Raw genomic sequence first — 22,685 nt, forward strand, 5'->3', positions numbered from 1 at the left:
ACTAGATCATGCTTTAGCTCTCTGTAATACAATCACAAGACACAGTCAACCACACACACTTAAGGAATAACATGCATACACCCACTATTCCCTCTCCTCCCTTCATTACAGCCATTTAGGCTTTTAAGTCAGATCTCTTAATTATTGCTGAGCTGGTACGCCGCAAATGTCTTGGCAGTTGAAGATAAAACCAGTAGACAAGTCTAGGTAAAGCTATTCTAAGCCAGCATTTCCACAAATGAGCTATATTCACTATGGCACTAATTTGTGATATCTCTATTTGCTCAAACATGAGCTACAATCTGCCTCTTATCTTGAGTGACCATTTTCCACATAGATGCCCTTTCAGTAGTTCTGTTCTCTTTCATATCCTCTCTCCAAGAGAGGCTTGAAAAGCCAGCCCTGTATGGTGCTGTATGCATTGCTTTCCATTCTTAGCCCAATGCACTAGTTTGTCCAAATCCTTTTGGTTCCAACCTTGAAATATCTTTAACAAAAAGCTTAAAAAATTCTATCAGTCACATTCTTTAAAGATCTGTTTTACTTGAACTTTGTTATTCCTGTTTACGTGATACTGAATCCACAACGCACTTACGCTTTGTCTCTATGTAGGCTAAAAGGAGATAGCATTACTGATGTGATGGATGCACCTGTTGTAATGACAGTCAGTGCCAGACCTACAGCACAATGTTTTCAGCATCTGTGGCTCCAGCTTTGGTTATTTTCAAAAACAGAACCGCTTTTACAGCCAGCTAGGGGGTATAGAATTTTTTCACTTTATACCAGTCTTTCATGTAGATGACCTCCCTGTTCCTGCAACGATCATCAGCACTTTAGGCAGTACAACTGTGCTACTATAACTAGATACTGTCCTGGAAGATGGTATTTGTGCTTCCATCAAAAGGTACCACTGCTGTAGCACCATAGCAGCCAAAACAGAGTTCATGCCAATGATTAGTGTTCATAAAAGATCTCTTGCACAGAATTTATTAAATGAGAAGTATTCTACTTGGCTAACAGACATGCATGAAACTGAATATATTGCCACAGCTAAAAGCTGTTCCTTCAGATGCAGTCAATAAATTGTGAAACTTAACCATTTTCTTCTGGTATTCTCATCAATGTAGTTGGAAAAGAGTAAGCAGTTTTTCATAAGTAGCTCCAACATCTTCCTTGATTTCCAAGAACCATTGATAATGACCCAGCCTGTCATTGTAGTTGGGAACAATGCCAGCAGACGCTCCTATGCGTGTAACAACCTCTGAAAGTCAAATGAGAAATATGAAAGAGGATACAAAAGAGAAGAATATCCTAAAGAGTTCTGAAAAATGCTTTTGTTGTACAGTATAGAACCTATGAGCCTGATCTAAACCATTGAAAGCCTCTTACAATTACAAGAGGACTAAGTGGTAGGCTTTACAAAGTGAAACAAAATAAGAAGATACAAAGGTACAAAGTATAAAACCTTTAATATATCTTTAAGGAAGATATAATCTGAGATGAAAAATGGGAAAATAGATGACAAATAAGACCTTGACATTAATCACAAATATCAATTTCACCCTGTGCTCCTGTGATGCCGTTGATGAATGCACTTTGTAATAAAATGAAGTATCAGTATTGTGTTATGATCTGATGACAGTGTAGTTATTAGTTGAGGGAGAGTGCCTACATTAGCATTCACGTTAAAAGGTGCTTTCCAGTCTCCCAATAGCTCCCATATTCAGCACTTGGTTTCATGTGACAGAACAGCCTCAGAGCACATGGACTGGATTTCTTTTGGGCAAAACGAAATTGGAAGATGTGCTTCATAAGCTCACCTTGGATGGTTCACCTGCAAAAGGGCAATCGGTCCATGGGACTTGACTAGACTCAGTCCAAATTAACCACCTTAAAAAAGCACCAGGTCTTCAGCACTGTATAGCTCCCCAAATAAATTCCTATTGCTCTAGGATACTCGCCAATTCAGACATAACCATAGTCACCTTGAGGTAAAATAGAACCATGTATGCACAAGTACTGGCTCCACAACCTCCTCATAGTGAAGAGGACAAACCTTCATTGCCGGAACCTGTTTGGAGTTCTTCCAGTCTTTTACTCAAGAACTGGCAATTCATTTAATTCCCTACTGAAACAGCATTTGAAAATTTGCAACCAGCAAGGCTTGTGCAGACTAGCACTTCTGTGAGTCAGCGAGTAGAAAACTTGAGTTGCTGCATCCCTCTGTAAATACTTTCAACTGGAAGAAAAAAGAATCATATTACTGCACCATACTCTTGCTTTTCTTACCAGATTTCGTATTGATTTTGAAAGCATTTCTTTCCTCTGCTTTGTAGGCTTTGTTATTTTAGCTGTGGGTGCAAATGCCCCTTTTCTGAGTGAAAATAGAGGGCAGCGTGAAAATAAGGCTTTTAGAGTTCAAGCATAATTATCACAGGCAAGTTTGAGAAATACATTTCAGTAATACGTAAGAAAAATCCTCTGGAGAAAGATATCTTTCTTAGTTGTTATTTTCTAAATATTATTTTTTCTCTTTAATTTTTCATTGTTGCTTACAAAGCTTCATTAAGCTTAGTAGTCATGGAAATTTTCAACAAGGCCCCTTCCAGCTACACGTGTTATTCCTGCAGCATCCTGTAATAACACTCAGAGCATTTCTGCTCAGTGAAACGTAAGTACCCATAAGTGATATTATCTGCAAAGATTCCCAAAGACACTTTGACATTATGAAATACTTCACAGTAACATTTTGCAGTAGACATTAGAGTAAGTCAGAAAAATACCCAGCTCCGGAATCTGTGGTGCAAAAGCATCTCTTCTAACTGTAACGTTTGAAAGTTTATAAAAAGTATCACATACAGCCTTATTCCTGCAAAGATGGAAAATTTGCCTTTAGACAGCAAGCTGCTCCCAAAAACCAGTGACAAGGAGGATATCTGTCTTTGCACATCTGTTCCAATCCATTGTTGTTTTTTTTCTGGCAATCTTTCCATTTTGATCAATGTAACTTTCCTCACGGCCTGAGAGGAAAAAGATGAACTCTTTGACAGATGCTCATTTCTTTACATTCAGAACCTCAGCCCTGAGCCTCACACTCCGTGGAAGAGGATGACTAGCCAAGCATGTAGGTTTACATACTCACTTGACTCCAGCTTGGATGCAGCCAGTTAGCTACAGCAGCTACCTATTTAGACTGACTGTGAAATTGAATTAACAACTGATAATAGACTGAATCAGCTTCAGCTGTTTATGATTTAGGAAAGAGCCCTCAAAAAGTACCTACAGTGATTAAAGAAAAGTGATTGAGTCAAACCGATGCAACTGTTCTGATCATCCTCCTCTCAGTTTTTCAATCCTATGTTATTTAAGAGGGACCCTGACATGTTTTTTTCCCCTGGAAAATGCAGATAAAACAATTCTACTCATCTACTCAGAATACTTTTCTAATTAGAGCACATGTGGTCATCATCCATAAAAGATCATGACAAGGTGAAATGAAAAAACATAGAAGGCATAAAAACTGTTATACTTTAAACCTAACACTGCTTGGGAAAGCCTGCTTTTGTGTGATATCATTAATTGATGTTATGCACTTGCTGCACTATGTCAGCCAAAGTGCTGGTGAAAATGTTTAATGATGTTTCCTTCAGATCTAGGCACTTTCCAATCTGTCTGCGTCAATAAAAACCGAATAATGGCAGAGCTAGAATGACAACTAAGTCAGTTCAATGTGTCAGGTGTAAAGTAGTTTTTCTTGAGACCTCACGGTATTCTAATAAAACATATGCAACAAAATTAAATGTATGGTTCGACACATACATGGTTTCTCTATGATACCATATTGGTTTACCTATTGCCATATATTATGCTATGATCATATATATGTAGTACCTACCAACACACTACTGTTAGCGTATGCTAGTGGGAAAACTGATCTGATAGGAGAGTAGAAAGAACAGGGTGAACTGAGGTGATGTGGAGGAAAAAGTCAGTGATGGGAAGAGATATAACAAAGGAAGAAAAAAGATGATAAAGGGGAGGAAGATATGCATGAACTGAAGATCTATTAGAAGAATAAGACTGAATTAAGAGAAGAAAACAGCAAGATACTCCAGAATTTCTCTGACAATGATGTTTGCTCCCTGAATGGCTATAAAAATAACAAACACATCACCCAATTTATTACTAGGGCCAGAACTGTCAGTTCAATTTTCACAGCTAAGTAACTCACTTTTCATTTGTGAAAAATTTGCCTGGGATGCAGACTTTTTTCTGCTGGCATTAGAAATAATACGGCTACATGTTGCTTTCTCTTCCCATTGCAGGGGACAGATTATGCCACAAGTCCCTGTGTGACTTCAGATTTCTTTTGTGATCTAATACTATGTGCCAATGAATGGTCCAAGATTTGGATATGCCTAGGAGTGTATACATCCTCAGGCTTGGACCTGAGTTCTGCTTACCAAAAGGGTGAACTGAGCCCTGTTTACCCGAAAACTTGCAGACACAGACTGGTTGTGAAACAGTCGCACAAGCTCAGGAAAAAAACAGCCTCCTCTCCCTCTCCCTCCCTCCCTCCCTCCCTCCCTCTCTCTCTCACACCCACCCATCCACACACATTTTTTTTTCCTGACTTGTACAAACATACGAATAAACTGTGAAAAGTGGCCAGGAGATCTTGTCTTCTAATCCCTGCTCTGCCAGGGGCTCTGATGTGACCTCAAGAAAATTCTGTCACACTGATTTCAAGTCTCCCCGTGCATAAAGCTGTAGCCTTCTCTAACTTGTCAGCTGCTTTCCTAATTACTATTTCTTTCCTTTTGTCCATAAGGAATTAAAGCAATTCAGACTCTTTCATGTACCATAAAGAAAAATAAAAATAATAATTAAAAAAAAAAAAAAACAATTCAAAACCCCACACCCAAATTCCCAAACCATACCGGAATTTAACTCAGGTTAAGACAGCCATTGGGCCACTGTAACTAGGCCTGGCTGCAGTAGTCAAAAGTTTATAGACAAGACCGTAGTTGAGCAAAAGAAGCTTACCCCAAGGTCTGCGTGGAGTTGTTCTATCTTCACTGTGGTTTTATCTGAGTGACAACCTAACTTCATCACACGCCACTTTCTGGTGTGTAAACATATCCTATTCTTTTGGGGAACTCTAAGTGTTAGATGGTGTAGGCACACAAATTTCGCTTCAGTAAGGAGAAATGAGTTAAGCTGTATTTGTCTAATTAATCCAATATAATCTGATTTGGTTGAGCTCGCACACGGGGGAATTGAAATAAAGTGGAGATACAACCATGATACTCCTTCCCTATATAAGTAAGGTTTATATGCCTCAAAGTCCCAAACTCAAACTCAGATCTTCAGCCCTTCTGAGTATGTGGCAACTGCCATGACAGGTTGTAGACCTGCTGTGAGTTCCACATGTGCTAATTGCCAGTTCCCCCTGCAAGGCCCAGTGGAGACAAGATGCTGACAGAAATTTTGCATTTTGCCATTTAGGAAAGTGTGGCTTTTAGGCTACACTGAGGCCATGAAAATATTCTGGAATCAATTCGGTCAGATCTCATTTCTAATGTCACAAATGTTGCTGCTCACAGAGGATGAGCCATCAAAGATTAAAAAGAGGATGGTTATATACTGTAGTTCTTTATGGTTCTCAGCAACATCCACTTTTATTCTTTCAGTGTCATGCGAGTGCCTAAAACATAGCTGTTATTTTGCAAGCCCTGCTTTGGCACACAAGCAGCCCCCAAAGAAACGTGGGCATTCCATTGAGGAAGAATTCGTTAGCATGCAAGCATGTTGTTCTAAGAAGGTGTTTACCCTCACATGCTGCACAATGTGATCTCCCTACGTCTACAAAGAAGATTCACTATCATCCCTTGGGAATACCACAACAAGAGGGTCTTTTCATATTCTTGGGAAGAATTTGTAGAAATACCATCTTTTCCTTGTGCTGAAAAGCAATTCAGAAGAAACACAATGCTAATCCAAGTTGCTAAATAATGTAAGATCTGGTGCTTCTCTCTGAAGGCCAACTTATGCAATCACATGACTACACGTGACCTTCAATTCCTTTGATAAAAGTAGCTTTTCATTAGCCTGGTTAAAGATCTAAAGATGAAAAATCTGACCCCCGGGCAAGATGGAAAATAGAAAAGAATCCCAAATGATTATGTATTTTAAACAAATCTTGTGACTTTGAGCCATCTTTGAAAGGATAGCTTGGGCAACTTCACATCTCCTAATCTTTCCTTGTGCTTTGCTGATAATTGAAATGCCCAAGTAAAAATTTTAGTTAACAAGCAATATAATTTTAAGAGAATTGTGTGGAAAAGATTGTACCTTCCACCACATTCACATAGGACATGGCAGCACGAGGCCTCATTTCCAATTGCACGCTGCGGAGTTGTAAATGCCATTTGAGCAAATAAAATATCAGGCATTGCATCAAGAGTCTTTTTTCCATCTCATTGTTTTTATTTTACTTTGCGAGGTACTGCTGTGTATATAACAAAAGGACTACTGTAATGCATGGACTACTGCTCAAATAATGAAGGGTGAGGTCTAGGGACTGTGGATTTCTACATTCAGCTTGCAAACATTTGAAATGTGTCTCTGATGAGATCAGAAGCAGCCAAACAACATTCCTTAGTTTTGACTACTGTTAATGTCTAGTCTATCGTTTAGCTCACAAGAAACTCGGATCCAGACCCCTTTAATATTGCACACTGCATAAATGCAGAACAGGAAGACTGTCTGAACCTTCAGAGAACTTACTGCCTAATGACTCATGCAGTCATTTCTGGATACTTGGCTTGAAACACACTATGCTATTTTTCAGAGGTTTCAAGGGGAAATAGCTCTCAGCAGCAGGAACCAGGGCTGCAGGTCTTCAGCATCCTTCAAGACAAGGGTCAAGAAGTGAGTAAATTCTATCTGGTGTGCCCTGTGGCCAGCATTTCTGGTTGGCAATGTTTTTTTTAAGTTGCATACTCTGCGAACAGGAAACTGAGCTTTTTTAATAGGACCCAGCATATAGCAAATGCCCCAGATACGGAAGCTTATAACATGAGCAAACACTCCGAAATTGTTGGTAATAGTCCTTCTACACATCAGAGTGTAACGAGAAACAGGACTCGCCTACCTTCTCCAAACAGTTCATTAGTCATTGCTCGATGTTTTACAGTTAGTAGGATTTGACTGATATGCCTCAAGAATGCTAATAAAAAAATGAATGAATGATTTCTTCTTAACTAAAGCACCCATATAGTATCCAGGCTGTTATAATATAACAAAAACAACACAAAAGATACTAAGAAAAAGCAAACCAGTATGACTCCTAAACTGCTGCTATTTAATTTAATGCCAGCACTAAGCAATGCAACAATACAGCAAAAGTTGGGGGGGGGAAGGCTTTTTACAAAATTCACACAATATAAAGTAAAAAGCAGAGCGTGTAATTAATTTTCCAGGTGGCTATAAAGTACATCAATGAGCCTGAAGTCCTGAAATCCTATTAAGTGCCTAATACAGTTCTATTTTGGCAAAACACCACTGAAATCAACCAGAACTTCTGTTCAGTTGAAAGAAAAGTTTAACACAGGCAAACCAGATATGTTATCCCTCTCTTCCTTCAGTAAGGGTTGCCTTTTATTTGAAAAAATGACGTTTGGCCTCCACTCCCCTGGGCTCATCTCATGCTGAGTGTGGAACCTACCGGAGGGTTTGAATTCAGCTATTGACTTTGTCTCTTTTCCTTTTCTTTCCTTTCTTTCTTTCTTTCTTTCTTTCTTTCTTTCTTTCTTTCTTTCTTTCTTTCTTTCTTTCTTTCTTTCTTTCTTTCTTTCTTTCTTTCTTTCTTTCTTTCTTTCTTTCTTTCTTTCTTTCTTTCTTTCTTTCTTTTTTTCTTTCTTTCTTTCTTTCTTTCTTTCTTTCCTTCTTTCCTTCTTTCCTTCTTTCCTTCTTTCTTTCTTTCTTTTTCTCTCATTTAGGACTCTTAGCTTACCTGCGATTGTGTTCCAAAGCTTATTTTTTGTTTCCTTTTTCATCAGAAAAGAGGCCAGTATTTCTTTTTTAAGTGCTGGGTATTTTGTTTCTTATTTCAGTGAAGCTAATTATTTAGTATGCTTAGTGGATCTACTTCAGCCTCAGATATTCCATGTACTCAATTACTTATAAATTTTAATCACTCATATTACAAGGCCAACATAACACTATATGCAGAACAGGCATACAAAATGGCTGCATTCTGCAGTCAATAACTCCTTCACAGGTGCTCAGCAAACATGCCAACTGAAGAACCGGAGTTTATGTGAGGGTCTAAATGCCTTGCCAAGAAGTATTTGGACGGTTGGTTTTTCAGCAAATGTACTTAATTTGCTTTCCTATAATTTAAGTTAATTATCCAAGATTTTGAAACAGAGGTCACAAAGCAAAATAACTGCTGTATGGAATTAGCTGACTAGGCTGTCACTCGGTCAAATATATTTTGATACTAATAAGTGGAAAGCTTCAATTTTCTTCTCTCTGCTACTGCTTTGCCACTTCTCTTTAGCACTCTAACTAGTCACTTTGTTCGATTGTTTTTAAAAAAGGTCAACTTGATCTTCAATGGAAAAAATAATGTCATTAGGTATTCAGTTAACAAGAAAAATGTATCTTGTGGTTTTCTTTAATTTCCTGTGATTTGTAACTAAAAGGAAGATTTGTAACTAAAAGGAAGATGTAAAAGCTTATGTTTAGAAAGCAGTGCTGTTATTTTTTTTAAGTAACTTTCATGTTGCCAGTGACATTTCCCTGAGTATGTGTCTGCCTTCCTCTGAAAAACATACAGTGGGTTTAACCAGCCTTGTGCCTCCAATTCTTTCTAGAACCTATACCTACCTTTTTCATGAAAGAGAGGCAGAGCCTGCATTGCTCTCCATATATTTGATCTGTCACCTTCCTTCTGGTTTCAGTGTTCTTCCAAACTCTTTCACCTGAACAGATCTGCAAAAAGAATCAAGATAACTAGCTAGATGCTGTCTCACGTTTAGATTTAGCAAAACTTGAGTGACAAGTGGAAAATAGGTTTTATTTTCTATTTCGGGCTGCAATTGCATGTGTGATACAGGATGTGGCTTCTAACATATCTAGGGCAGATGTACCAGCGTATATAGGCCTTTTAAGCACCCTAAAAAGTCAACTGTTTTTTCAAGGTAAGGCATGCAGCTGCAAGCGAGTCCCAGCTGGCAGATATAAGCATCCCTGAGACCAAGAAAAGGCAAGAAAGATAAGCATGAAAGCAGCTCTGACGACAGCACTTCCTCCTGTCCATCCTTTCCCAATGCTGCAGAAAAGCACAGCTGTCTGATAGAAAAGAGGAAAGTGGTTTTTAGTCACCCCATTCTTGACAGAAAACAAAAGACTGATTCTATGATGTCTGTGCCTGAGTTAGGACACTTTTTGAGTGGCAGGCACCAGCAAAGTACAGCACCATCCATGAAGACTTTATGTCATTGGTGTTAAACAGCATGGCAATAAAACACAGTTACCAGCTCAATGTACCTGCATTAATTTATTTGCATGATCGTATCATCAATGGACCCAAATGGAGTAGACACTGAAAAAATCCAGAGACTGAAGCTCAGACGCCTCTTGTCTTAAACCAATAGCCAATAAATGGACATCTATGTAGACTTGTTATTCTGTAGGATGTGTATTTTGGGTAAGGTGCAACTGGAATTTCTGAATTAAATCTCTAGCTGAGCTTAAGGACAGTTCTTCGATAAAGCATGAACAAAAGAATACAAACAGAGTGACAAAATTCAAATGTACTGCTAGATAAGTCTTTGGTGTTTTCATCTCTTGCAGAAGCAACCAGATTATTGTCTAGAAGTGATGAGAATGTCAGACACTCTGACAATCTCTGCAGGGCCTGGAAAAGTAGTCACGGGGGACAGAAAGCAGGAAAAGAGATGTGTTAAAGTCAACATGTCTGATGTAAGATTAAAATTTTCCAATATCAGCTAAATAAATAAACAGTTTATAATTAGTCCTTTTCTCTAGTGGAAAGCTTATGTCCATGGAAGTACCGTAGTATAACAATTTCATCAGAAATGTCTTGACATTCATTCTCTAAAGACAAATGGGGCTTTCACCTTGACAAAGGGGAAAGTATTGAGTTGCATTTAATTCTCAAGGGATGCCTGACACATAAAACAAGACCTTACAACTCTTGGTATAGTCAAGGATTTATCTTACAAAGGTGTTATTACCTTCTTATGATAACTTCAACAAAAATGGCAGTCTTTGAACTCTGGCCTTGGTTGCGTCAAGGTGAACCTGCAGCAACTCCATTTTGTTCTACAAGTTCCTTTCCACCCACAGACAAAATAGAAGTCAGGTTCTGGAGCTCAGGTCCCAGCCTGAGCTGGAAATGGGACAGATAAGTACTTTTAGCTCCATAAAAAAAAAAAAAAAAAAAAAAAAGCCAAACATACTGACAAGACAGTCACCTTCGCCTACTTCCTTGAATCGTCATCAGGCACCAAACAGTGCATATTTTGAAATGGGAAACTAATCAGAATCAATTGCTGCAAGGCATTTATGAGAAGCTGCCCTTTAAACTTGCTTTTTTTCAAAGTAATCATCCATACAGACATGCCATTTTGCTCTTGCAGAAGCAGAGAGCAGGGGCACTGCTTTTACTGTGAACCTCCCTTTTTCTGTTTCTGGCAAGTAACCTATATTTTGTAATTTAATATTCCTGCCAAAAGCACTGCAAACATTTGAGATGATCCTCATGGGATTAAGGACAAAATATGGATTACATTCTTCACGTTGGACTGCACTGGAAGCCTGCATTTTTGTTGCTGTTCCTGTGTATTTGTGAGCTAAGCAAGTAAGACCACAGCAGAATTATGAGTAACTTGGTGGTGTTGCACTTTTTCTTCACAAACCATCCCAGAATCAAATGCACTCCTGTTCTTAGTCTAGGGAATGTGTTTAGGTCAACCAGATGTGTTTATGCTCATTAACCTTGCATATCAACAAAGTGAGACCAGGTTGTATTGTGGCTGAGGACATGAATTCTAACCTCTACTTTTTTCTGCACACTAGAAAATGTGCATTTAGCCACGAATCCTGTCCCTGTTTCACAGATGTAGGAGGTCAGTAAGATAAGAACAGCCACAGTGAATCAGACCAAACCTGTAAAACCCAGGTTCCTTCCTCTGACGGTGGCAATTAATAGGTGCTTTGGGAAAGAGTACAAAAAGCAGGGCATGATTGACTCTTCCTCTGATGTACTCTCCTGAGATCTGGTTATTCACTGTCCAGAGGCAGTCAGAGCCAGAGGCTGGTTTTGCACCTGTGTATTTAGAGTGTTTCTATGATTTCCTTTGGTTCCTTTTTTGAGTCCATTTATAGTCCTGGTCTCTGTAACACCCTGTGCCCATCAGTCTCAGTTTATTTCTACTGTGCTATGTAAAAAGAACTTGCCTTTGCTTGATTAAAGCCTGCTGTGTGATTATTTAAATAGACAGTCTTACTTTTTGTCCTGTGATAGAATAATCCATCTCTAACCCCCCACAGACCACATGCTGAATGCCAGGTCATCAGTTGTAGAACCACTATCACCACTGTCTGTCCCACTGTCCTCTGGTGGGGCAGGGAATGGTTTTAGAGCACGGAAAGAGACATAGAGACAAAACAAAGAACGTTAAGTTTTAACTTTTGCCGTCAGTATACCCACAAATTTCAAGAAAACCTTCAGGAAAAAAAAGACATTGAGTCTTAACAGTTTCTGAACTTACTAAACAATAATCAAAACCCTCAGAGTTCTGATAGGTCTCCCTTGCAGAATAATCCCAGGGTTTTGTTCTTTAAACAAAGAAACTGCTCAGGCTAATGAATGACAGATGTTTCGGTTCACCTCCCAGTACTTCCAGGAAGGGCTGGAAAATATGCTAGCTCATACATTTTTCAAGATTCAAAGACCTCGGCACTGAAAAAGTCAATCAAGTATATCAAACTACTTGAATGCAAGCTGTAATTTGCTATCTAAGTTTATGGAGAATTTGTCAAAAAATTATGCAATAAAGTGTACAGCAAAACTTAAAACATTTGCAAATTTTGAACAGTTTAATTAATTTGTATTTTACAAAACCACAGTTGAAAAAATTTCTGAGATATAGGTATAGCGCATCCAATACATTGACTTCAAAGTAGAAAGAAATCAGTCCATTTAAAAACTACAAGAACTTGAGAACCTTGCCTGTTTCTCACATTGCAAGACTATTCTTAAAAAAGGTATTAACTTCTCTAAAATGCTCATGCTTTCATGGAGCCCTCAGTCACCCAGTATATAATATTGATGTAATCATGTGACAAAACTGCCTTGAAAACGTAGCAGGAATGCGTCAGAATGTTTTTAGTGCAGTATTTTCCACATTTCCACAGACTAATAGAGATTATTAACACTGATATATTATTTTGAATTGATCCAGCAGTATTAAATCAACTCACTTTTCTGTTACTTTGGACAAGTCAAATAATGTTCCACAAGTTTACAGGACTTGATGAACGGTCCTAGGATAGGTTAATATGGTATATCCAATATCCCTTCTTCTACTTCCTAGAGCTAAACATAAAATGAGAAAGAAATGGATCATAGTGATAGAGGAGGACCACAGTGATACCAGGGTGAGGCAATGGAATGACTGCTCAGCCAGTGCATCATGCCTGTATCCTCCACTTTCCCCAGTTAACAGATGTAGCCCCTCATCTGTTTACGATAGCCTGTCAAAACAGTAATGATGGATTAAAGCCCAGTTTTTAAAAGCATTTTGATACTGTGCAACTCAACTTTATAACCTGAGAGACAGCCTACCTTAAGAATGAATAAAAGCAGGTAGGGCCCTAAGTCCCATGGTTTTCACATGGTCTCTTGCTTTAAAAGTAAAAGGCATCCTGTTACATATTCCTTTGATAGGTGAAAACAACAGAACTTTTCCAAGGCCTCTTATTAAGAAATTTAGAGGGAGACATTCTGCTTCTCGATGAAGTAGGCATAGTGCTTCTGTGACTGGTCATTATCTCACATTAATTGGAGAATGAGGAAGTCCAGAAGAGAGGAAAAGTTTGCAACTTGTGGGTGAGGAAAAATTTCAGGAGTTTTCTACAAGACTAGAAAACTACAAGAGTAGAAAACAGCTCTTTTGTGAAAAGTAGACCCAGGACAACCCTAAGGACTTGTGTTTCTACAAGAAACAGGATCCTTGAGGAAAACCAATGATGAGCATGTGATAGTCTAGCCAGGGAATTTCAAGGCAGTTTTGAAGAACCGAGGAAGGAAGGCGTCGAGACAGGGCTCTGGGTTTTATTACACTGAAAGAGAATGAAAATGAAGAAGTACCCAGGAGTGCAAGATAAAGCAGTGCTGAGATCCAGTATTTTTTGAGACACTGTTTCATTTAAAAGCTGAAAAGACAATGAAATCTCACAGAACCCATGACAAGGCATGCTCTGTCAATAAGGCTGAGTTATATAAATAGAAAAGAAAGGAAGTCTGATGCTGAGGTGCTGCAGCTGCCTGACAACGTTCTACACCTTCTCAGCATTTTTGAGATCTCTGATAAGCAGTTGCACAGAGTAAGTTCTTGATAGACACTGGTATCAGTAAGAAATTGATTCTGTGGTTTTCAATACACTGGCCTGCCCCTCAAATCCATTTTAGTCTTTGCAAACATCACCATCCCCAATAGGACTCTCCTGGAGCAGTTCAGCCCACTTGGGAAAACTAAATTGTGAAAAAACAGTGGTGTCCAAGCCAACTGTGACAAACTGCCCCCAGAAGCTTCTATTCTCTGCTATCCGTTACACCTCAAGGTACACCACCTACACTCATTTGTACGAGGGTTCCTCCCCTTCTCCACTCCAGTCCAGTCCTCAGAGTCCCTGCTCATAGACTTGCCTCTGTGGTCCCCAGCCTCATCTCCAGTGGGATTATTTCTGCTTTGATGACATTGCCCATCCACGGTGCTAGACCAATGTGAGAAGAAAGATTAAAAAAAAACAGGCAATAAAAGGAAGTGAAAGTTGTGGTTCAACAGATGGTCATCCCTCTTAGGCAAGACTAAACTTCAAATGATGCCAAGACATTTATCAACTGGTCTTTTAAGATGTTCTTTTTCAAACCAGACAGAAGAACAGGCAGTAAAAGAACATTGTTCCTCGTTACTCAAAGTTCTGAAAGACGAAAAAATTACTCAAGACAGTGGGTTAATTTAGAAATCCACTAACCTGTTGATGAAGATCTGTAGTGTTTCACTTAAGAAGCACACGTGTTTCATGAGTAAGCAATGTGTTCCCTACACGTACTTTGCATGTGGTGACAGTTGTTACCACACAAGGAACTAGTGAGCTAGGATTACCCACTCTGGCAAAGAGACACCTTCAGGAAGCCTGAGGCATGAATAGGAACAACTTTTCACTGTCTGTTCTGATATGTAAGCACAAGGAGCCAGCAATGAAGTGAACGGAAGCTGAGTTGTAGACAAGCCCTACAGATCACAGAGCTCTTTGCTGTAGGGTTTTCTCACTGCAGAAAATTCTCAAGAAAGCCTGAGTGAGCATTTAGATCTATGATAGTCACTAACTAAATAAACCCCATCAGGTTCAGGAAACCCCTAAAGTGAAAACACACAAAGGCTAGGAGTGAATCATGCCTCATTCTTCTGCTTCCAGTATTGGTTTGCTTTTAGTCTGCCAGCTCAGTTTATGCTTGGTACAACATTACCTATCTGTTCTCGTGCATATTACAAGGACTGAACCTGTCCCCTCAGCACCATTCCTGCCCTGTGGGCCATGGGAAGTCTCACCAGGCCACTCCTAAACACAATTGTTGTGCACTGGAAGCACTCGTACAAGCATCAGATTGTGTTGCTGAGTTTCTTGCAATTCTGCTCTGGGAGGATCTCCCATTTGCTTGTCGCCATCTCTTCTTGCAGTCACACTGCCACCTCCACAGATCATGTTTGCTTCCTCACCTGCTGGTCTGGGTAGGTGCGAGCTAGGCAGGGCTTCCCTGAGCTTGGACCAGCTGCTTCCCAAAGAGCACCCTTTCGTATGCTAAGCTCCTGGTAAAACATTAGACAGTGAGCTTGGGCCCATTGCTGGAGACAGGGAGCAGGCAGATGCTTTGTCTGAACCAGTCTGATCATTTGTGCATATGCTACTTTAAAGACACAGCCCTCACTGACACTCAAGTTTATGCATGTGGAATGCTGATTGCACCAAAAAGTACCTTTGGATCATTGAGATTAATAAGTGTTTTCAAAACAGAATAAATATTGAAGAATAAACTTACAATCTAACCAGGTTTCTATGCTGAGGTCATAGACCTCATTATACCCTACTCTGTTCTGCGTTTCATACTCACCCTGCGGAAGGAGAATGACTACATTTCCTTTAAACCAATGGACAAAATCAGGTCCAATAGTTAGACCTGGTCATTGAATAATGGCCATTGCAAAACCTGTAGTTATAACTTCTATGAACAAACACCATGAGGAAAGAATATCTCTTACTTGGCAATAATTAATGTAATAAGCAGGCCTTGTTGTTAGTTTTCTGGAGGCAATGCAGGAAAACCAGTTTATTGTCTTTTCAATAAAACTCCTGCCTGATGTTATCTCTGCAGTACAGGGTAAGGGCAAGATGAAGAGGATGCATTAAGTCTACAGGTCCACCAGATGTTAAATTAGACCCCCAGTGCCAGGTTAAAAATGTCACAGCTAGGAATCGTCTTGACTCCTGACCTGTCAGCTTCTAAATGACCACAACACCCCTATTGTACACTGTCTCTTGATTCTTAGACTGATCATCTTCTTTGCCAGCAACAGTGATCATAGCACCTTTTTCTGTGGAAACTGCTTTCCTATCCTAAAGCTCTCTGTTGATTCATATGCATGACCATATGAACCATCCCTGACACTACTCTTCCTGCTAATGCTGTCTTGGGCGGTGGCACTGATACAGCTGCTACTTCCCTAAAATTTTTATTTCAATAACTGTGTCTAATAAAAAAAAAAGATGAATACTATATGATGCTCATTTACACATGCCTCACAGGAATCTGATCAGCAAGCGCAAATTGTGAGATTCCCTGATTTAAAAATCTTGAAAACCACAGCAGGCTGTACGAAACAAATGTGAACAATTACAGAGCTAATGGTGTGAACATGATTTAGTCCAGTTGATTGAAGATGAACTGGAACCTAATGACATAGCTTTCACCTTACTTCCGTGCCTTACACCAGGAAAAGTTACAGACATACAAGATACTAAGACAGCACTGCTGCTCTTTTTACCCAAGTTGTTGTGGTAAACACAGCTATAGCAGAATAACATAGCATCTCTCTCTCATATAAGAGTGGGAAAGATCTTATTTTACACCATGATAAGATGTGTAGTGCTTTCTGACACCCTTAGAATCAAGGCTGCTTGATGCACATTACTGAAGTTAAGGGAGCATAAGCTTGTGATTTTAGATCTACAAGTCGAAAGTTCAGGTGTGTAATTATGCAGGAGCATTTTAAACACTATAAAACCTGAGCTCTGCAGAGCTGCCCAGAGAGTAGAACAGTCTCAACAGCAGTACCACAGTATACGTCTGTTACTCAGAAATAGCTGCAGACACAAGTCTCTTAAGACTTGTGAGCTAACTAAGCTGTCCTTCAGCTTAACCATAAACAACGTACCGATTATTCCAGGGGAGACGGAAGGGTGCATATTTTGGCTTCTGGATAGACTTTCATAACAGCAAACATTACATTTAGTCTGTATAAACAGCTACAGTGGCTGCAACAAAAAAAATGTATAATGACACTAGGGCAAAGGAATAGTGTGCTTGACCTGAATCTCATTACAAGAAAAGAAATCCACTTCAACAGATCACTTCTGGTTTTTTTTTTTTTGTCGTTCCTTGGAAGTCTGGGAAAGAGGTCATGCTTTAGCTTTTTAGTCTTGATGAAGCCACATAAGCAATAGCTATGGCTTTGGAAAATTCATGATATTTTATGAAGACAGTGCTATGTAATAGTAAATCTGAAGGTGGAGCTGAAGGAAGGGCATACAGAAAGCAGGAAAACAATTGGATAGACCTCTAATTGCAGGGAATATTGTAGTAGCTGACCTAGACTACTAGTACATTTCCAGAGGATATCACATGCAGCACATTTTAGGGCCTGATTGTCAATGCAAACCTCTTCAGGAGGCTCACCCTCTTTGGGCAATGCTACATTTCACTTTTCCTCTTCTCTTTTATTAACTTCGTTAAGATGATCAAGTGTTAGGGGATGAAAGGCTTTCCTAAGGCATTTCATAACTTCTCTTACCTTCCAAGGAGGTAGCCAGAAGCGATTTCAGCACAGCAGCTTCTGGTTGCACAGTTACCCTCTCCCTCCTTCATATACCCAGGAGAACCAATCCTGCAATAAAAAAAAACTAAAAAAAAAGAAAAGAAAAAAAGATTCCTATGAACCTGCCATCCAGACAAATTACTGAGATGACAGATACAGAAGGAAAGGCTTTCATCTTTCTCTTACAACCTTTACATCATCTACTGTTTCAGCTCAGTCTCTAAAGCCTTTACTTCTCTCCGACACATACTGAAATACTAACTTAATTCAACTTATGCCATCATGCACAACCTTTAAGCTGGCCTCTGTTAAACAAGAGTAGTCATCCAACTTTGCAAGCCCTCTGCATAAATTTGAAGTCACAATGAAGGCTTTGTGTGATAGAGTAAACTGGATGAGATTGGCTCTTTCAAGTTTATAAGTAATAGAAATGCCAACTTGATGGGGAATTTTTCTGTTCTCAATGAATGTTTTCCTTCCAATTTTCTGATAAGCAACTGCATTAATTCAGTGTTCAAAACAAAAGTATCAAAAAGTCTCGGTGAAAGCATTGTGCCTGTCTCAGTCTGAGTCAGACTTGACCATGCTTCACTACCTTAGAACATACAGTGTCTCTTGTTCTTTTGTTGAGAACAATTTGGGCATAAATTCTCATAGAAAAGGAAAACAAGGTAGACAGCACCTAAATACATGAAGCAAAGAAGCTTTAGATCTTTTTTTAAAAACACAGGTTTAAAAAAATGCAACAAAGAAGAAAGAAAATAAGCAATATTCTTTTCTTCATTGGAGGTCACCGTACATAAAAATGAAAATAAGAGTCCAGTTCTCCAGATCTTCTTTTTGAAACCACTGCAGCCCTACTACCTTCTCTAGAACCTCACTGATTTGCATCAGTAGAAGTTTCGGCTACAAAGCAACTCTAAATGCTTTCACTCCCATGGAAAACAAAACCCACCACAAGACTCTCACATACAGGAATGAAAATGCATGGTCCACTGAGTGATACAATATTCAAAGTCATCTTACCATGTAAATTTTCAGACAGACTTTAAAAATTGACATTGAGATTTCAAAGAGAAATCATGGCCTTGGAATTTCACCTAAAAAGGGTAAGGTACGTTTCCTCAGGTTCAATTCCTGTTCAAGCAAATGCAAAAAGCAATGTCAGTTTTTCCTTTTGGCTTTGATCTAAGCTCTGACAGCCTTTTTCCTCTTTCTCCAAAGACACAGAATAGCATAGATTAAACAGCACACACAAGCTGAAAGCCCTCTCCTTTCGTAGAATCCTAGAACGCTTGGGGTTGGAAGGGACCTCGTACAGGCCATCTAGCAGGGACATTTTAAACTAGATCATGTTCTTCAGATCCCCAGCTAACCTGACCTTGAATGTTTTCATACCAACACTATGCACTGAAATGCTGATCAAAAGGCAAGCTGTCATTTTCTTGCCTGTTGAGTTGTTGAGCATCTCACACCTATCAGGATGTGTTCCTGTTCTCAGTACTGTACAGAGAAGTAAGATGAAATTAGGTGACAAAGGATGCCAGTTCAAATATATTAAAAGAAAGTTTGAGCTACTCTCCACAATGCTGATTTTACAGGCCAGCAGAGTTTGGTTGTACATGTATAAACAGAGCTACAAAAAAACCTCTTCTGTGCAAGGTGCCACATTTGATGCCTTGTCTGCTAATTGCACCTTCCCCACTGCTGCAAAGGGAAAGTGTATGGTATTTGGCTGATGTTTCGACCTCAAGCTGCTCTTAGAGAGGAGGCCCTCAGGGGAAGTTAACGTGAGAGGATTCAGCACAGAAAAAGGAGTCAATTTTACACTGTCACTCCTCCTCACCTCCACCAGAGTGCAGCCTAACCACTAGTCCAGTGTCCAGCCTGAGAAATCCGAGTCTGAAGGGAAGTTGTGCTTCTCCCACTCAGCAGCAAGACCAAGACGCTGACCTGACAATGTGTTTGCAGCAAAGGAATACCTCACCAGATGCAAGAAAAAAATCTTCCTGGTGGAGGTGGTGGAGTGCTGGAGCAGGAGCACAGGCACAACGGGGGTGAGGAGGTTTTCCAAATTGAACCTGACAAGGAAGGCCCTGGACAACCTCATCCAGCCTGGGAACAGTGAATCCTGGGGTTGGATTAGAGACTTCCAGAGGTCTTGTCCAGCTGAATTACCAGATGTTATGAATCAAAGTTTGCACTCAAGAGAAAACAAAGTAATTAAATGCTTGTCAGCATGAATGCATTTTAGCATGTCTTTTAACCTCAGCATTTATTTTTTTCCATTATAGGAGTGTCCAAGAAACCCAGTCAAAGACCAGAGCTTTACTACAGTAAGTAGCATGGAAATGCACAATGCACTTTGGTTATCAATAAAATGTTCAGCCAAATCCAGTGGATGCAATTCAAGAAGAAATAGCGCTATCACAGCCAGCCCTGGATGAAGACCTGTGGAAAGAGCTGCTTAGTGCAGCCAAATTAAGCAGCCTTACCTCAGCCCCTAAGGTGGTAGTGCCCTTCTCCCTCTGCCACAGACCTATCCTGCAAATACACACTCCTTCCCTCACTCTGTCACTAGCGGCTCATCAGGAATTCTGTCCAGCTGATGGCAGAAGAGTCCAGCCCAGAGGTCTCCTTCCCACATTACTTGCAGAGCTTCAGCAGCTTCACAGCATCCTCTGCTGCCAAAAAGCAGAATCAGATCAGAAATGAGAAAACAGACTAAGCCTTCGAGTAATGACTATCCTTTATACACACACCTCCCTCCCCAAAGATTTCCTTACAATGAAAAGGGACAGATAATGGTCTATCTTATGGACAAATCTCCTCACCTTCCACAGAGCCATTCTTGGTACTGATCTCCTTTAGGGTACTATAGGTGCAAAACAGTCCTGAAATACCAGAAGCTCACTGTTTCAAAAGAACAGCCCCATACCAGAGCACAAAGCTTGCAAGGCTGGGCTTTTGAGGTAGCTGTTATTTCCTTAGCCTAACCTTCATATGGTTCCTCAATTAACGATGGATTTAATATATGTCATCATTTATCAGAAAATAACAATATGCTTATTTTAAAAAATAACATTAGAAAATCAGCTGTTTGATTTGAAAGCAAACTGCTATCTCAGTTTAGCATAGTACCATCATCAATGGCTGCACTGTCACTTACATATTTGCTCAAGGAAAACCATCATTTTGTTTGTTTGCTGAAGTCTTTTGTCATTGTGTTGGTTTGTCGCACTATCCCACTCTTGATACAGCCAGTGTTGAGGCAGATGAGAAATAGAAAATTATTTTAATGGATCTGATGCCAACTTCAGCACCAAGAAAATCAAACTCTGCACTGTAAGTTGGTGCTATGCAGTAGATTTCAACATCTGGCTCTACAGAACCCTTCTGCTTATTACTCTAAATTCATATTTCATTAGGAAAAAAACCTTTGCTTCAACTTCAGAAAGAATGAAGAAGGTGTAAGTATGTGCCCTCTCAAATCCACGGGAAATATTCCCATTGTCCTAAACTGCTGGTTCCACAAACTGGTCAGATTCTAAAAAATCACTACTGCAAGTATAAAACCAGCAATGCCATATATTGATGAATAATTCCACTTGGTTCACAGGATGGGTCAAGAAAATAGATCTTTACTCTTATTCTAGCCATGCCTAGCCCTGTACAAGTCTTTATTTACATGAGTGCAATCTCAAGCAGCTGCACTGACAAAACCAGGTTATTTGATACTAGTACACAGAAATGTTTTACGTGTGCAAGGTCAGCAGAGCCCCCCATCCAACACCACATCAGGCAGGCTGCAGCACCCAAGTGTTCCCTCCACCACTGCCTCTCCCAGACACAGCATGGACACAGGATGGGCGGCCCAGCACTGATCCAGCTCCAGGGGCACCCAGACAGGAGGGTTATAGAATTATAGAATCATAGAATGGTTTGGTTGGAAGGGACTTTCAAGGTCATCTACTCCAATCCTATCAACTAGATCAGGTTGCTCAGAGCCTCATCTAACTTGACCTTGAATGTTGCAAGGGATGGGGCTTCTACCACCTCCCTGGGTGACCTGTTCCAGTGTTTTACCACCCTCACAGTAAAAAAAATTCTTCCTTTTACCTAAATCTACTCTCTTTTAGTTTAAAACCATTACCCCTTGTCCTTTCGCATCAGGCCGTGCTACAACATTTGTCCCCCTCATTCTTGCAGGCCCCCTTTAAGTACTGAAAGGCCTTGATAAGGTCTGCACAGAGCCTTCTGTTCTCCACATTGAACAATCTCAACTCTCAGCCTTTCTTCATAGGAGAGATATTCCATCCCTCTGATCATTTTTGTGGCCCTACTCTGGGCATACACTAACAGGTCTATGTCTTTCCTGTGCTGGGAGCTCCAGAGCTGGATGCAGCACTTCAGATGGGGTCTCACGAGAGCAGAATAAAGGGGGAGAATCACCTCCCTTGATCTGCTGGCCAATGTTCTTTTGTTGCAGCCCAAGACAGGGTTTGCCTTATGGGCTGTGAGCGCACATTGCCAGCTCATGTCCAGCTTTTCATCCTCCAGCACCGCAAAGTCCCTCTCTGCAGGGCTGCCCTCAAACCCTTCATCCCTCAGCCTGTATTGATAACAGAGGTTGCCCCGACCCAGCTGCAGGACCTTGCACTTGGCCATAGAATCACAGAACCATAGAACCATAGAATCATAGAATCATAGAATGTTGGGGCTGTCCTGTGCAGAGACAGGAATTGGACTCGATGATCCTTGTCGGTCCCTTCCAACTCAGGTCATTCTGTGATTCTGTGATATGTTCTATGGGCTCAGTTTCATCTTTTTAAAGAAAAAAATCCTCCAACTGGAGTAAAACAGCCTGGTTTAAAAACATCACTTCTTAAACTCAAATTTGTTGATTCCTCCCTGTTGTGACTACTTGTAGTGAATGATAGTTTCAAGACTGTCTAAATACAGTCTTTAAAACTACAACCATAAGAAACAGTTATCACTCAGAGAAAATCTTGGGAGAAGCTTTGTGGTTATGATACAAGAAGTGGTTACTATTACAAAAAGTGGAATATTTTGATTTAAGCTAAAGTAGAGTTAAGTTTCCTTTAAGAAGCTATATTCTTTGAAAGTTAGACAAAATGTGCCTCTGAGTGCATGCTTTCTTTAAAATGATGTTTTTCCAGACACTGTTCATTCTTTGGAGTTGATAAGTTCTTGCGTTCAGTGTGATCTGTGCTGAGCAGCTGTGTCTGCTGCAATTACCTATGTTTGCAG

General features: G+C 40.0%; 1 long non-coding RNA gene across 1 annotated transcript; it reads right to left on the reverse strand.

Moving 5' to 3' along the window:
* Window positions 1-314: 314 nt before the first annotated feature.
* Window positions 315-21,748, reverse strand: LOC128853310 (uncharacterized). The gene is made up of 4 exons (XR_008451827.1): window positions 19,910-21,748; window positions 17,391-17,499; window positions 8,896-9,000; window positions 315-3,020 (listed from the first exon to the last, which is right to left on the reverse strand). It is a non-coding gene; the product is annotated as an uncharacterized LOC128853310 (long non-coding RNA).
* Between the last annotated feature and the right edge of the window lie 937 nt (window positions 21,749-22,685).

The sequence above is a fragment of the Cuculus canorus genome, chromosome 1 (genome assembly GCF_017976375.1).
Source record: "Cuculus canorus isolate bCucCan1 chromosome 1, bCucCan1.pri, whole genome shotgun sequence".
Lineage (NCBI taxonomy): Eukaryota > Metazoa > Chordata > Aves > Cuculiformes > Cuculidae > Cuculus > Cuculus canorus.